Source organism: Eupeodes corollae, chromosome 2, assembly GCF_945859685.1.
Source record: "Eupeodes corollae chromosome 2, idEupCoro1.1, whole genome shotgun sequence".
NCBI classification, from domain to species: domain Eukaryota; kingdom Metazoa; phylum Arthropoda; class Insecta; order Diptera; family Syrphidae; genus Eupeodes; species Eupeodes corollae.
This window is the reverse complement of record NC_079148.1, coordinates 16,029,328-16,046,329: the sequence shown is the minus strand read 5'-3', so window position 1 is coordinate 16,046,329 and position 17,002 is coordinate 16,029,328. Positions and strand designations below refer to the sequence as shown.

Below are 17,002 nucleotides of genomic sequence, written 5' to 3'. Positions count from 1 at the left end.
CTTCTACAAAAATTATATGTTATTCCTCAAATATGAAAGCTTTTTTAATATTTTTCGAAATATTGATTTTGAACTTATAATTGTTTGGTTATTATGTTCCGGTAAAATTCACCACTTCCCTCTCGCTTCATCTAGCTTCAACGTGTTTTGGAACAGTGTGTCGCCTTCCCTTTGACTTTGAACTCAAATTTTAGTTCCAATTATAGTCGCAAATCAAAATGGAATTTAGCAGCGAGACTGATGGTATCTATGAGATCTTGAACACTATTGTTTCTCTTTTAATAAAAGACAACTATACCTATACTTTTTATAGCCCCTTTGATGTACATTTCCATTATTTTTCTTGTTCTTCGTTTTGTTCATTAAGGCAAAATTTTGAGAAATATTGCACCTGGTAAACATTCTCGAACCTTTAAAGGCTTAAGGCTTCGCTCCTGATGACGAACTCTACGCCGCCGTCGCCGTCGACGACGAAACACAGTTAAAGGTAAGCCCAGACCTAAATCTAGTGCCTGGTGCAACTAGATTGGTTGAAGCTGCATCTGAATCATGTGGTGCTGAGAATGCGAAATTGCATTGAATACGAATGGTGCTACGCGAACTTGAATGGTGCATGTCTTGAAATTGAAAGAGATTTGTTGCTCAACTGGATTTATTATGTTGCTACTTCTCGCTTTGCACGTTGCAGAATGTAGCGTGTGTGCTTGCGGCAATGATCTGAGCCGCTTTTTATAGTTTTTTTTTTGCAGATTCATTATAAAGTTCGTAAACAGACTGCTGGCTGGCTTGCTGAGGATTTAGGTGAAACTTCGGTTACGTTACGTACCCATGCAGTTGCATTTAGAATTATTGACGTTAATGTTGCAAGTCTACGAACATTCAAGTTACGACTCGACGAGACTTAGTGGAGCTATAGAGCTGCATATTTCCCTAAAACAACAACAAATAAAAATAAACTGGGTGCGTGAAAATGAGTTTGCAAAAAAAATATTATATTCATTTAACAAATCAAATTGCTTTTAATTTAGTTTTTGGCGGAATTGAAGTTGAAACAGTCAGCAGCTGGCAAGGAATGTTGGTCGAATGTTTCAGAAGAGGGATTGTACTCGTTTTGTGGTATATTTTTAAGTAAAAGTTGTTGCTAAGGTAGTTGGTATTTGACGACTTAAAGTTTATGACTTTAATTGGGCTTTACCTTGGGGAGTGCTATTCTGTATACTCGTTCAATTATATTCCTATATAAGAGGTTGGTGATGATGGTGTACCTCAAGCTGGGACTTTGGGACCAGTTGTATTTATTTTTACTTTTTTTCTGTTTGTTTGTTTGTTTGTTGCATTCGATTTGTAGGTCACTGATGTTGGAAACATTTAACGATGATATGATGGTGGCAAAACGTCAAGACGTTGAAGTCGGTCGACGACATACTGTGAAAGATTGATGAGTTACAGAATTATGAAGTTGTTCCTCGCATTGGTATTGGTTGATTTATTAAGCTTGATTTTTTAAGTTTTTTCGCAATCGTTGAAGTTTTTCTTCTGTACAAAATGCCAAAGTTTAATTTTTGGTTGAGCAGCAGTGGCTTAAGTTCTTAGCTGTTCACATTTTATTTTAATTGATTTTTTCACCTAGAGAGAAAAATAGGTTTTTTCAGTGAGTTATAAAATAAGTAAAAAAAGCTGTATATTTATATCTAACTATCTGCTTATCAGTAAATAAATATAAAAGTGATAATACAATAAAAATATTTATCTTTGGTTCTTTTTGTGTATAAAATAGCTTAAAAGCCGATTAATTACCAAAATGATATTGTGTATTGTTTTTGATAATACGGAATGATAAAATATTAATTTTATTCTTTTCTTTCAGATAAGTTCAACATTTTCATCAATCATAGAAACGTCAACTATGATCCTTTAATATTCAGTAAATTAAAAGGTAAGTTTTAGTTTCTTTAAGTTTTAAAAAACGAATGTTTGAGATATCATCCAAATTTGGTTTTCGTCCGAAGACTTAATCCGGTCCACTATTTATTTTACATAATATCCTTAAATTATCCCCAACAGCTTGCATTTTTGACGTATGCTAAAGTATAATAAATCAAGATGAATTTCTGCAATGCTAATTTTGAGGGCAGCTGTGATTTGTAACTTATTCCTGTCATTCTGAGACCTAGATTCAGAAAAATCAAGAAGACAAAGTCTAAACGACCAAATTCCACTATTTTGCAGGACCTTAATTCACTCTTTCAAAATTTTTCATCAGGCCCTGTGTGAAAAGTGGCGCTGTTTTTTTTTTGATATAAAAATAAAGTTCTTTCTTATTTTCTTCTGTACTCCTAATTCTTGAAATCAGACTAAATAATTGACAGCTATTTTGAAAGATGTAGTTTCAACATTCGATTTTCAGTTCGGAATTACTGATATCTATTTCATGAGTTAACAGGCTGTTTTTTGGTATACAGATATTATGATAACATAATGTTCTAAACCTTAAGGGAAAGGTCTATGTTCCGAAATTTTCTATTTCAAGGGGAAAGATTTAAAGGGTTCAAGCATTTGACATGTGATAAAATATCGCATCACACTTTCTTTTCGAAATTGTAATGTTTTCAGTGTCGACTGAACTTTGAACCGTTCAATATTATTTGTTTTGGAAGGTTTTTCAAGTCTAAAATCTATAGTATAAGTACTTCTATGTCCCGAGTTTCCGTTTACAAAACCTACAAAAGTGCAAAACTTGAGTATCTTTGTTTTAGTGCTCCAGAAACTCAATTCAGAATTTTGGACAGTATTCAACGAAGAACTTTTAAAATGTACTATAGTAAAATATTCTGTTGAATTTCTTCCTTTGAACTGTTTAAAAATAAAACTCATGCTTCTGAAAATGCCTATCAGTTTTTCTGTGGGTACAACTTTGACCGTGTCATGAAGTTCAGATATTCGTTCTTTAGCCGTACTACAAGAATGTTGAATGCCTTACCACAATATGTTCAATGGTAAAAAATATCGATACCCCTTTCCTTCAAAATTGCGGTGATTAAAAATAGATAGTTTTAGGCCATCCCTTAAGCCCAAATATTTGTATGCAAAATTTGAATCGTAGTGAGAAATTTTATAAATTTTCATATACACATATTTTGCAAACTATTTGAACCGGCTTTTCCGGTCATAATCTTTTGGGACATCATATTTGAGGTTCTAGGGGACCATTTAAACACAAAATAAAAAAATAATTGTATTCGGAGACCTCAAGTTGTCTGAGGTGCTCTCATGGAGTCTCAACACCCATCCACTTATATTCTGTTCATTTTATAATTCTGTTGCTCTGAAAAAATGTGCATCAAGTTATGAATTTTAAAGCCACTACTAACTTAAGTTCTATTCAACAATAATTCCGATTAAGGTCGTTGTATAGAAATTTTATTGTTAATCCGTTAATAATTAAAATCAAAATTGAAAAGCACACCAAAAACCTTTTAAAGCCTTAACAAACTCTTCCTATTTCTCTCCACACACCCACGATTAAAATAAGGTTGTTGCTAGCATAATTTTTGATGTGCAATATTCTTAAGCAAAGTCCGTCTTCTCCTTTTACAGGAGAAAAGCCTTCACTTTCTAATACCTATTATTCAGCTAATACAATTATGATATCAGCCCAAAAGTTTGAACAGCAGAAAAAAAATAACGTGGGATCAGCCGTTCCTTATTGAGTTTAATTTTAAAAGAAAAGGTTTAGGTTTAATTTTTGTTTTGTACACAAAGAAAAAAAAACACCAAAAAGTTAATCCGACTTTATGCCTTTGCTGCGCGGAAACTATACTTCTTTTAAGGTGTTGTATCCTACTTCAAGAAAACACAAGAAATTTAAAATCTGCTTCTGATAAACTTATCGTTGAAATTCTCATTAATTTAGAGATTATCTCAACACACTCAAAAAAAAATATTCGAAAACCGAAAAATGAAAACAAGAGAAAGACCTTATAAACATGAAGAGATGCGGGGACTTAGGGAAGTATAGAAGCCCAAAAAACGTTTCCCTTATACCCTGATTATTATCATAGATAGGACTTATAGTGTTGTAAGTATAATTATGCTGTTAAATATTCTATCATCATAACTAAGATAAAATTGAATCATTTTAAAGAGGTTTAAAAAAAAAAACAACACAAAAAAGACGGTTTTGTATTTTTTGAAAAGGTGTATCTGATGATCAGAGGAGTGGCTGGGGTGAGGTTGCGGGTGATCATAAGAACCTGCACATTAGCATAATTTTATTTTATCTTTTGTGTTTTTATTTTAACATTTTTTTTGTGTAGTGTGTTTCTATTGTGTAGCCTTTTTTTTGTTGTTTCCTTCAGAAAGATAAAATAATAATAAAGTGATATCTGCGAACAAAAAGTAACAGATACTTTTCAAAGGTACTTAACTTAGATATGCTTTGTTAATGGCTGAAAGTCTAGTTTTAGTTTCTTACTCTTTTTCTATTTTATTGACGTATGATGTATGATATACCTTAACCTATGTTATATAGAAGTAAAGTTATAGAATCGACCTTGAAACTAGACTATATTTTGTTGAGCTTAATGTTTTATATTACCCCTCTACTTTGTACTATATAGAGTTACATATATGTATATCTATCATTTAACTGACCATAATAATTTTCTCATATTAAAGGTTCATGTGGAGGTATATACTCTACTTTATATTAAGATACATAATAGATGTAAGGTATACCCGAGATAAATTATTAAAATGAGAACAACACTCACAATCCTGTAAACATAAAACACTTGTATAAGATGTTAAAAGGCAAATGTTTGTTTAATAAATGTTCCAAATAAAGTTCTTAAAATGAACATAATATAAATTGAAAGTTTTTGTTTACAGTAGAAGTATCTGTACCATATAATATATCTAAAATATGATAAAGATTGACGGGTATAGGTTAATAATGTTAACTATTATGAGCTATTTAGGTCGATGTAGTTTTTTTTATTTATACCTTTACATTATTATTAGGCCTTAAATGATTAAGTACTACTTCAGCTATTAAAATATTAAAAGGGCCTACCTTATGGTTTTAGTTTATTGGTTGTGGTGTGACACCTGAATTTTGTCTAGGCTGTAAATATAGTCGTAAGAGGTTTACTTTGAATAAAAAAGGGAAAAACTAGAGTAATGCCTCCCCTAGAACTTGACTGGGATCTATTTTTGTTCGGTTGAAAATACGACTAAATATAGAACGTAACAATTTGGTTTAAGAAAGGAATTGGCTCCAAGTTGATTTTGATTGCTAAATTCAATTTTTTGTTACTGCATGATTTTGCTAGTTTTAAATATATCCAGTTTCCTACTTATTAACTTCCCATTGGAAGTTATTGTAGTCGGTCTGATTTTTCGAATTAATAATTTTGACGTTTCTTGACGTTTCAAAGTCCCTATAGCCAAAATAATAGATTTTTAGGGAGATGTCTGTACGTTTTTATGTCCGTAAGTCAGGATTACAAAAATAGATTTTGAAATAAAACAATTTTATTGTATGGAAAATATTGTTGGTAATTTTGAAATTTTTAAAAATAAAAACCTTACAAACTTCTTAGCAAGATAAATGGACAGACGGGGTAGAAAATTATCAGTGTGGGTTTTAAGTTTTAATCATAAAATTGTTACTTTGTCTTCTAGAAACTAGCTATATTCATAACTTTTGATTTCTGGCATTCCAAATGTATCCCCTTCACATTTGGTTGGTTTGATTACTATCAGTGTTAAGATTTGTTTAAATACGCCATTGTTATTTGCCAAAGTATTAAAACATTCTAATAGCTAGAGTATTACTTAGTTATGGGAAATTTTCTAGCTTAGAAAATGCTTAGCCCTAAAAAATAAGGTTGTATAAATTAGGACGCTAATTTCTGTATGTAAAAATTGATTGTGTAGAAGAAATTTCATACTTGCATTATGACAAAAAGTAGCTGGGTTCATAAGTACAACAAAAGTCTGGACACAAAAATGAGAAGGTTCAGAAGATCTTGGCGCATCCTCTTTTTTTTAATTACACATTCATCTTTCTTACCCAAGCAACTTCTCAATCTTTTAAACCCATTACAGCACAATTTTTATGTTAGTTCCAAAGAATATGACTCAATAAGTATCTATCATCAAGAAATGTAGGAATTTGATTTCTAACACTAAGCATTATAGTAGTTTTCATTCGAAAAAAAATATTTCAATTGGAAAATATGCATTTCATTTTTGTACCATGGGATTTTCAGTGAGAAAATGAAAGATTTTCGAACGAAATTCCTTTATGCGTTCGAAATTTGATTCTATTAAAGACTGAAATGTGTGGCTAGTTTTTGGAGGTCCAAATGGAATAAAACAAAGCTTCTGTTAACACGTTTTATAATTCCATGTATTTTCAAACGAAATTTGTAACATGGCAAAATTCGAAAACTTATAGGTTTTTGCTTCTCGCATAAGGAGACAAATTTGATCAAAACTCTCATTTTGATTCATTTCTTTTCGTAACCCATTTACGAGTACAACCATAAAAGATTGAAATATTTACTAAAAGAAAGATCTTTTTTTTTTAAATTCAAAAATCTATTATTTTGTTTGTATGTTTTAAAATTTGGCTTAGTTGTAAAATTATACCAATATCATTTAACTGAATTGACTTCACACATTTATGAGAAACTTAATAAAATATTTTTGTTTAATCTTAATAATAGTTTTTAATTATTTTGTTTCTAAGTTGACGCTTAGAAAAACATAGATTTAAACATTTTTTTTATAAGCTTGGTAAGATTCTTAGTGCACTGAACTACGATGTACTCAACATTATAGATTAGAGTACTTTTATGAGTCTCCCCTTACTTAATTAACGCAACGAAAACAGTTAAAAGTTTGATTCGTTTAGTTCTTAAAACAATTATATTTCTCATTGGTTTTTCATGAAAAAGTTAAGATATTAGCGAAAACTTGTAAAACAATTAAAAAAATTTTAGAAGCAGTGAAATTCGTTTTTTCAATTAATATTGAGGTTTTGATGACTACCGACTACAGTTTTGTTTCAAAAATAAACACTTAATATACATTGTGTCCCGAATACACCGTAATGTATAAAGTATACTTGAAATTATTTTTATGATCCAAACGAATTGTATTAAGTTCGAAAGTTGTTCTTAAAAAAATATTTGTTTAGCAATTCCCTACCGACGATATTCATTAAAAAACTAAAAAAAAATATAATCAGTCAAATGAATAAAATAAAATTGTCTGATTTTCTGCGTCAAGTTTTTCAAATATCTGTACTGTAACTTGATGTGATAAAAATAAAAAACGTTTTAAAAACAATTAATAAATACAACATACATATATGGTTCTTTTTATAAATAAAAAAAAACTGAAAACAACATTTTTTTACACACGACTATTTTAAGAACAAAAAATTATTTTAGGTTCAGAATAATTTTATGCATCCATGAATAACATTTTTCAAAACTGAAACAGAATTTTAAAAAAATTAAGGTACCGAACTTTAAGGTAAAAATAGATTTTCGACTCGAATATCTTGCAAAAATTAAAGTTATTGCTTACAATCTAATTTATAAAATATATAATATTGTTTTTAACTTTTATTCAAATGTTTTGTTTTCAATACAAAAAAGGAATCAACACAACATTACAGACAAATTTTAAAAAAGATATTATATACACATATCTCGAGAATAAAAGCAGGTATTGACTCAAATCAAATCTGTATTTTTTGTTATAAAAAGAAAAAAAAAAACCTTTAAAAAATGGTTCTTAAATTAATAAAAATTTGGTTTTGGAACACAAATGTTGGAAACAAAAACAAATTTGAAAAAAAAAAAAATATTTTATTATATGCAATGTACTTTTCCTAACTTTTAGTTATAGGACGACAAAATCAAAAAAAAATTTGGTTTGTAGGTTTGTTTTTTGAATTCGATTTTAAATTATATCTGTCAACGAAAAAATACATAAATCATCAAAAATTGAAAATGTATTTAATTATAGGATTTTTAGAAAGATGTCTGTGTGTGCGTCCGTACGTCCGTATGTCCGTATGTCCGTACGACCATACGTTCGCGACGTTTTTTTCGTCGGCCATATCTCGAGCAGCAGATCAGATATCGACTTCAAATAAATGTTGTTATACAGATAATAATGCAGAAAGAGCTCTCAGAAAAATTGCGTGGTGGTTTTTTACCATAGCAGTTTAAAAAAAGGTGAACATTTTTGTTAACTCTAAATATCTTACAACCAAAACGCTAGAGACTTGAATTAATGTTGAGAAAAATCGAATTGACATTTTTTTTTATAAAAAATAAAAAACCTAAAAAAAACATTATTCAAAGTTGGTAAAAATTGATTTTCCATTTAATATCTTTTCAAAACTTTGAGATTATGGCTTTACACGACTTTTATCTTTTGAAAAATATTGAAAAATATTGATTGAAAAAAAACTAGATTTTTAAACAAAACTATTTCCTTTTTTGATAAATATTGTTGGTAGTTTTAAATTTTTTAAGATTAATTCAACTACAGACGGGATGTTAAGTTATCAGTGTGGGTCGCATTCCAGCTTCTTTTTAGAGTTGGATTTAAATAAGACTACAAAATTACAATGTTAAAATGTGTTCAATTTATACATATGAGGTACATCGAATTCCTTTTATAATATTGTTAGAACTTTAAAAAAACTTCTAAGAAATGTTCGAAAATGCATTGTTGAAAAATTAAACAAAGGAGCTCGCCTGGTTTAATACAAACACCTAATAGTAACGAACAATTTTGTACCTACTTCACTCGAAGATTTGCTTTTCGTGCTTCATAATAAACATGCACCAATTTGAAGATTGTTGTTTGTTTATCATGTGCATAGTACATTCTATGACAGGCACTAAATTTACTGATTTATGTATAAGTGATTCACAAGCCTAATGTATCTCAATTCTCAAAATGCGAAATCTATTTATTGTGTTAAGTTAACAGTTGTTGATGATAGTGTACTTAATAACAGGTCACAGATATTCCCACCTGTTAAATCAGACTTGATGACAAATTGATTTTACCCTTCACCAAAAAAAAAAAACAAAAAACTTAGACCACTCCCTTTTTGAATAAGTTTGAATCTTATCACCGCTCTATGTCTACCTAAAACAGAACACCTGTTGATACAATTTCAAACTCCTAACAAATATGGAAATGTGAGGTAAATTTTGAGTTAAAATTCAATAAAAATCAAACATACTCGAAATTTCTTCAAAAATAGGAAAAAGAAATATTAATAAATAATAAATTTAAAAGTCTGCTTAAAGAAAGGTTTGATAAAGTGTGACTCAACAGTTGACTCAATTTTATTGCTTCAGTAAAAAACAAATCAAAATTATTAAAAACGATATCACTTTAAATAATAAAAAGTAAAAGCTATCATAATGCTCTAAGGGAATGAAACATTATTACACTCCAATTGTTAGGTAGGTAAGGTTGATAGAAGGTGTATTGATTTTTAACTTTGTCGCTATATTTTTGTTATCATTTCATCACAAAAACTGATAAAGTGCATTATAAACGAGGAGTTGATTTCATGAAGGTGCCTTGGCTTATGCTTTGTTTTCTTTCCCACAGAGCACGTATTTATTTACTTTTTTTAATTTGTGCGTTTGTTGATTTTCTGCAAACAATTTCATTTCCTTTATTGGATTTTATAATCGTAATGGTTGCATTAAAGTCGATTAAAAATTCACTTGATTTCATTACATTATACAAGAAGAGTGGTGTTATGATTTAGACCTCAGACGATAAATTGAAATTTAATTAAAAATGCAGTTTTGAAATAATTATTATTGGAGATGGATATTATGAACGATGAACCTTGAACTATATTTAGTAAAAACTGTCTGGATTGAGTCTGATTAAGAGAGGTTTTTAAGTAAATTAAATTAATGATAGGTCTTATTTTTGTTTGTTTTTTTAAGAGGGAAATTTCTTTTGGTATTTAAAAAATAAGTATTTTTAAATACAAATCAATTCCGTTTTAAAAAATATAAGTTATAAAGAAAAAAAAGTAAAATCAGAAAAATGGCTATTAAAGAGCTAGAGCTAGGCTGCGAGAGCCTTTCTATAGATTTATCTTCGACTTGGTTTCAAAGAAAAAGTCGTGAGGTGTTACAACATAAGATTAAAGTTGCCAACTGTGATCAAGAGCTTTCTATTGTTAAAATGCGACTGTTAACTTTTTATGGGAAATTTTGTTATTAGTTAAACATTTTGACATTTCTCGATGGTCCCTATATTCTTATTCCGTGGATTTAAGAAAGATACGTAAGAGAAACCTTTTTTCATCAGCAATATCTCAAGAAATTGGAAAGTTATGAACTTGAACAAATTTTGTTTATTAGATTAAAACATACAAATATCCAAAACGGGCTTTTGAAAAGAAATGCGATGATATTTTTGTATTACAGCAGTTTTAAAAGAATGTGACAAATTTGGTTGACATATCTCAAGACCATAAGACTTTTCTACTTCAATTAAATTTACTAATATACATTGTGACGTTATGACTAATTCAATAATTTATTTTATGAATATACAAATTCAAAAATGAAATATTTGTTACTCAGAAAAATATATGAAAAATCATTACATTTCCTCAGGATTAATTTTATTAATTTAACAGCACATTTTTGACAGGATAAATTCCAAACGTAGTAAATGTAAACATTTTAATAGCGTTATTGCATCTTTTATAGGAATTTTTAACTTCCCATAGGAAAAGTTACTGTAATGGGTCCGATTTGTCAAATTGAAAATTTTGTTATTTCTCGACGTTTCAAGGTCCCTAGAGTCGAAATAAAAGATTTTTAGAAAGATGTCTATGCCTGCGTGTGTACGTTCGCGGCGTTTTTTCGTCGTCCATAGCTCTGGTTCTTGAGATATCGACTTCAAATAAATTTTGTTATACAGAAAATAAGGCAGAAAGATGCAGAAAGGGGTCTCAAGAAAATTGCGTGGGTGGTTTTTTTACCATAGCAGTTTAAAAAAAGGTGAAAATGTTGGTTAACCCTAAATATCTTACGAACCAATGACGCTAGAGACTTGAGTTAAATTTTATATAATATATTATAACGTGATATCAAAGAAATATATTTTTTGAAAAAAATCCATTTAACGGTTTTTATTATAAATCAATAAAACTGAAAAAAAAATTGTCACCCCCCAAAATTTTACGACTTAAATATGATGTCGTCTGCAAAGTAATTTTGTGCAACGAAGAATAATGTTTTTGACATCTGATAAAATTTTGAGAAAAATCTAATTGACAGTTTTTTTTATAAAAAATAAAAATGTAAAAAAACACAATTACTAAAAGTTGGTAAAAATTGATTTTCGACTCCAATATCTTTCCAAAACCTTGAAATTTAGGGTTAAAACTTATTTTATCTTATAAGGAATATTGTTTTCAACATTCTGAAAAATTTTTAGAAAAAATAAAATTGACAGTTTTTTTTTACAAAAAATAAAAACCTAAAAAAAAATAACAAAAAGTTGGTAGAAAATGACTTTCGACTCAGATATCTTTTCAAAAATTTAAGATAAAAGTTTCTTACTAATTTTTCTTTTGAGAAATATTGTTTTCAACATTAGAACAAATTTTGAGAAAAATCGAATTGACAGTTTTTTACAAAAAATAAAAACCTAAAAAAAAATGTATAAAAGTTGGTAAAAATTGATTTTCGATTCAAATATCATTTCGAAAATTGTAGATATTGGCTTTAAACTACTTTCATCTTTCAAAATATATTATTATTAACATTCAGTAAAATTTTGAAAAAAATCGAATTGACAGTTTTTTTTACAAAAAATAAAACTTAAAAAAAAAACAATACTAAAACTTGGTAAAAATTTACTTTCGAATCAAATACTTACTTACTTACTTACTTAAGGTGGCGCTACAGTCCGGGGCGGACCTGGGCCTCAACCAACAAGCGTCTCCAGCCAGCTCGGTCCCTAGCTAGCTGTCTCCAGTTTCGCACGCCAAGTTGGTTGAGGTCCTCTCCCACCTGGGTGCGCCACCTGAGTCGCGGTCTTCCTCTACTGCGCCGTCCCTCGGGATTGGATTCGAAGACCTTCCGGGCTGGAGCGTTGATGTCCATCCGCTCTACATGACCTAGCCATCTAAGCCGTTGGACTTTGATTCTGCTAACTAGGTCAGTGTCGCTGTAAAGCCCGTACAGCTCGTCGTTATATCTTCTCCTCCATTCTCCATCTATGCGTACGGGACCAAAAATCGCCCGAAGAATTTTTCTCTCGAAGCATCCTAAGACGCTCTCATCTTTCTTTGACAGGGTCCAGGCCTCAGCGTCATAAATGAGAACCGGGATGATGAGTGTCTTATAGATGGTGATTTTACATGCTCGAGAGAGGACTTTACTTCTCAATTGCCTTCTAAGTCCAAAGAAGCAGCGATTTGCAAGAGTTATTCTTCGTTTGATTTCAGCGCTGGTGTCTAGGTAGACAAAGTCCTTAACTACCTCAAAGTTATAGCTGTCCATGGTGACGTTTTGTCCAAGACGTCGTCGTTCAGTGTCCTTTTTTGATGACAGCATATACTTGGTCTTGCCCTCATTGACCACTAAACCCATCTTCTTCGCTTCCGTCGCAATGCCCAAAAACGCTCCACTGACATCACGCTTTGATCTTCCAATTATGTCAATATCATCTGCGTATCCGAGTAATTGGATGGATCTTTGGAAGATTGTGCCTCTAGTGTTGACGGTTGAGTTTTGCACAATTCTTTCCAGAACGATGTTGAAGAAGTCGCATGACAGTGCATCGCCTTGTCTAAAACCTTTTTTGACATCAAATGCATCGGTAAGATCTTTTCCGACCTTGATAGAGCAGCGTGCATTCTCCATCGTCATTCTGCACAAACGGGTAAGTTTGACAGGCATGCCAAAACTAGACATTGCTCGGTAGAGCTCTTCCCTATAGATGCTGTCATACGCGGCTTTAAAATCGATAAAGAGATGGTGGGTATCGATTTGAAGCTCCTGGGTTTTTTCCAAGATCTGCCGTAGTGTGAATATTTGGTCGATAGTGGACTTTCCTGGTCTGAAGCCGCACTGATAAGGACCAATCAGGTTGTTGACGAATGGCTTCAGACGTTCACATAATACGGCAGAGAGGACGCAATGTTAAGGAGACTGATGCCTCTGTAGTTGGCGCAGTTTTGAGGGTCTCCTTTCTTATGTATCGGGCACACTATGCTGAGATTCCACTCATCGGGCGTGCTTTCTTCCGACCAAATTTTGCAGATGAGTTGGTGCATGCTCCCTACCAAGTCATCGCCTGCTGCTTTGAATAGTTCGGCGGTGATGCCGTCAGCTCCAGCAGCTTTGTTTGACTTAAGTTTAGATATAGCTATCTTCACTTCGTCAAGGTCGGGTGGGCGGAATTGTTGATCTGCGTCGCCGAGGTTGAGTGGTTCTATCTCCCTTACAGCGGAATTCGGTTCGTCATCGCCGTTATATAATTTGGAGAAGTGATCTTTCCATATTATCAGCATCGACTGTGGTTCTACTACGATGTTCCCTTGATCGTCTTTACAGGCTTCGGTTCGTGGCTGGTACCCTTGGGAGGTTTTTTTTACCTTTTGATAAAATTTACGAACCTCATTCCTGTTGTGACATCCCTCTATCTCCTCGATCGCGCGCTTCTCATGCTCTCTTTTTTTCCGTCTAAGAAGCCGGTGTTCCTCTCTCCTCTTCTGCTCGTAGAGCTCGCGAGCAGCTCTCGTCCTTTTGTGCAGCGCCGTTTTGTATGCCTCTTGTTTCGCTGCGTGAGCTTGCCGGCATTCGTCGTCAAACCAGGGGTTTCGCTGTGGTGGCCGTGTGAAACCTAGCACTTCAGAGGCGGCATCTCTGATGGCTGCAAGACAATGTTGCCACTGGTTTTCAATGCTTAATGCAGGAAGCATAGGACTCCTTAGGAGGTTATTAGAGACTCGATCGGAAAAGGACATGGCAGTCTCTTGCGATTGTAGCCGTCTAACGTCGAATCTTCTCACAGTACTTCCTTGTTTTGGCTTGGATCGGGATATCCGTAGCCGTACCTTGGCTACAACGAGGTAGTGGTCCGAGTCAATGTTGGCCTTTTGGAATGTTCGGATATCCTGGATACTGGAGAAGTGTCGTGCGTCGATCGCAATGTGGTCAATCTGGTTGACGGTTGATTGATCAGGAGATTTCCATGTCCCCTTGTGGATATTAAGATGCGTGAACTGCGTACTAGCTACCAGAACGTCTCGCCCCGCAGCGAAATCGACCAGCCTGAATCCGTTGTCGGAGGTAGTGCCGTGCAGGCTGTATCTCCCGATTATGCCACCAAAGATGTTTTCTCTTCCTAGCTTGGCATTAAAATCTCCTAAGACAATTTGAATGTCATAGCCAGGGCACTGCTCATATGTCTTGTCCAAGGGCTCGAAGAACATATCTTTGGTGTCTTCATCTTTCTCCTCTGTTGGGGCATGCGCGCATATTAGGCTTATGTTGGCGAATTTAGCCTTGATGCGGATTGTCGTGATGCGCTCGCTCACACTGTTGAAACTCAAGACTTTTTGCCTGAGCCTAGTTCCAACAACAAATCCACACCCAAATAGACGCTGTCTTTGTTCTCGGTAGCAGTCGCCGTAGTAGATATCGCAGTCTTTTAGTTTGCGTTTACCCGGTCCATCCCATCGCACTTCTTGGATGGCTGTAATATCTGCCTTGCAGCAGTTTAGGGCTTCCGCTAATTGTTCGGCTGCACGTGGTCTGTTAAGGGACCTAACATTCCACGTACATATCCGAAGTTCGTTGTCCTTATTTCGTTTGCGTGGGTTGTCAACAGTGAATCCGTCCGTATCCGAGGCTTGTTGTTGCTTCGAAACTATGATGTTTTTACGTGGCCAGGAAGTCACCCCGACGGCACAACCCCCAACCTGGAGGGCCAGATCCTTAGTATAACTCCAAGGAAGGGGAGCCGGATGAACCGCTCCTTATAGGCCTGGGCTCCGAATATGTCGGAGAAGCCCTATAAGGTGTTCACTAAGTAGTTCGACCTTACTAGAACTGTAGACGCCACCGTTGATTCTATCTCGAGAATTCGTCCGCTGCCGCCTGGATAAGGAGAGGTGCCATAGTGGAAACACCTCTCCCCCCCTCTCTCGTTTGCTGCCCCCAACAACTTTCCACTGGGGTTGGAACCCAATCTCCAGTTGAGGTACTAGGCACCCGATGTTCACCACGGGGAGGTGAGAGTAGGAGTTGATAGACAGAGGTGGGTTTTGAGAAAAACCTGTGGACGCTTGTGTCCTCTTGAATGCACATGTCTACCATTTGAACATTTCGAATCAAATAGCTTTTCAAAAATTAAAAATATTGGCTTCAAACTTATTTTATTTCACAGAAAATATTGTTTGCGATATTGAGTAATTTTTATATAAAAATCCAACAGTCCGTTTTTTCATAAAAAATATAATCTACAAAAATAGTACGCAAATTAGGAAAAAATTGATACTAGTACATATACCTAGACAAACTTTTAAGCAAGACAAATCGACAGATGAGATGGGAAGTTATCAGTGTGGATCGCATCCCAGCCTCTTTTTTTTCAAGTCATCGCTTAGTTTTAACTCGTCACATGTCAAAATTATACCTTAAAAAGTGACAGCTGTCCAAGTAGTAGATATTTCTAATAAAAACTCTTAATGGAAACCCTTCAGAATTAGTTAAACATTTTGTATACCAAAAACTACAATGTTAATTAACTTAAATAGTGATGTAAACAAATAAATGAGTACAATCATAAATTCAATGCGGTTGTTACTTGTAAAGTTAAGAAAACACAAAATCTTTTTGTTTTCCTTCGAAACTTTACAATTGGTAAAATTTTAAAATCGTTAAGGTCCTATTTTCTCATAAACTAAACATTATCACGTCCATCCACTAAATTTAAATATTTAATTTACCAATTCCATTAATTAAAATCCATTAAATGGTAAATTCCCTTCTGGGGCTATACATATAGCTACTTTGTGTAAAGTACATGTACCGTACCGCACCTTACATCTCTCTATCTATGAAAGAGCTACATTTGTACCTAAGTTATATAAATTTCTTAACTTTCTCAATTAACCATGAAAATCCAATCAAATGAATTCAAATAAATATCCATTCATCTTCCAAAGGACTTACCCATTTATCCAAGCCAAACAAAACCACTTTTGCCACTATACCCTACCCACCTCAATTCTCAACCCTATGTCTTGTATACTTCTCCGAAGTCCTATCTAGACGTTATTAGACTCCCGTCGCGTCCGTCGTCGTCATCTTAGGTCGTGTTGTGAAGAGCTAAGCTAACTTCATCTTTGCAAAGTAATTTTCGTAACTTTTTGCCTAATTTTGTTATTCCATTTTAAAACTTAACCAGTCAATTGACGACGCGGTGGCTTCGGTGGCAATGGCGGCGAAGATGACACTCGCGAGAAATACCCAACACCTTAGATATATAGTACATTTTCCATTTCCGTTTTTTCAATGTCCTTTCGAATCGAGTCGAGTCGACAACCCCATCTCTTACCAACATCCATCCATCTATCCGACTTCTATATACACGACACCAAAAAAAAAAAAGAAGAAGAAAAATAAGTTAAATTAATTGAATCCTATAAATTTTGTTTGTTTGTCGCGTTGTTGTGAAAATTCATTTTCCAACAATTTTAAAAGAACTTTTTTTTGTCTGTCTATATTATTCGCTGCTGGACGCTACCGCACGCCATCAACACCACGCCATCGAAAGGGACGAATTTTAAAATTTAAATAAAATACATTAAGTAGATTTATTTGGGAGATTTTTGTTTTCATTATTTTATTATTTAAGTGAAGGCTTTAATTATGTTAATTATTTTGTTGTTTTCATAAAATAA

General features: G+C 33.1%; 1 protein-coding gene across 1 annotated transcript in view; it reads left to right on the top strand.

Annotated features, from left to right (window-relative positions):
* Positions 1–17,002, top strand: part of LOC129944508 (uncharacterized) — a 216,851-nt gene that overhangs the window by 56,492 nt on the left and 143,357 nt on the right. The window contains exon 2 of the mRNA XM_056053979.1: positions 1,868–1,936. The gene's annotated coding sequence lies outside the window, so the exon portion shown is untranslated. The remainder of the gene's footprint in view (positions 1–1,867; positions 1,937–17,002) is intronic.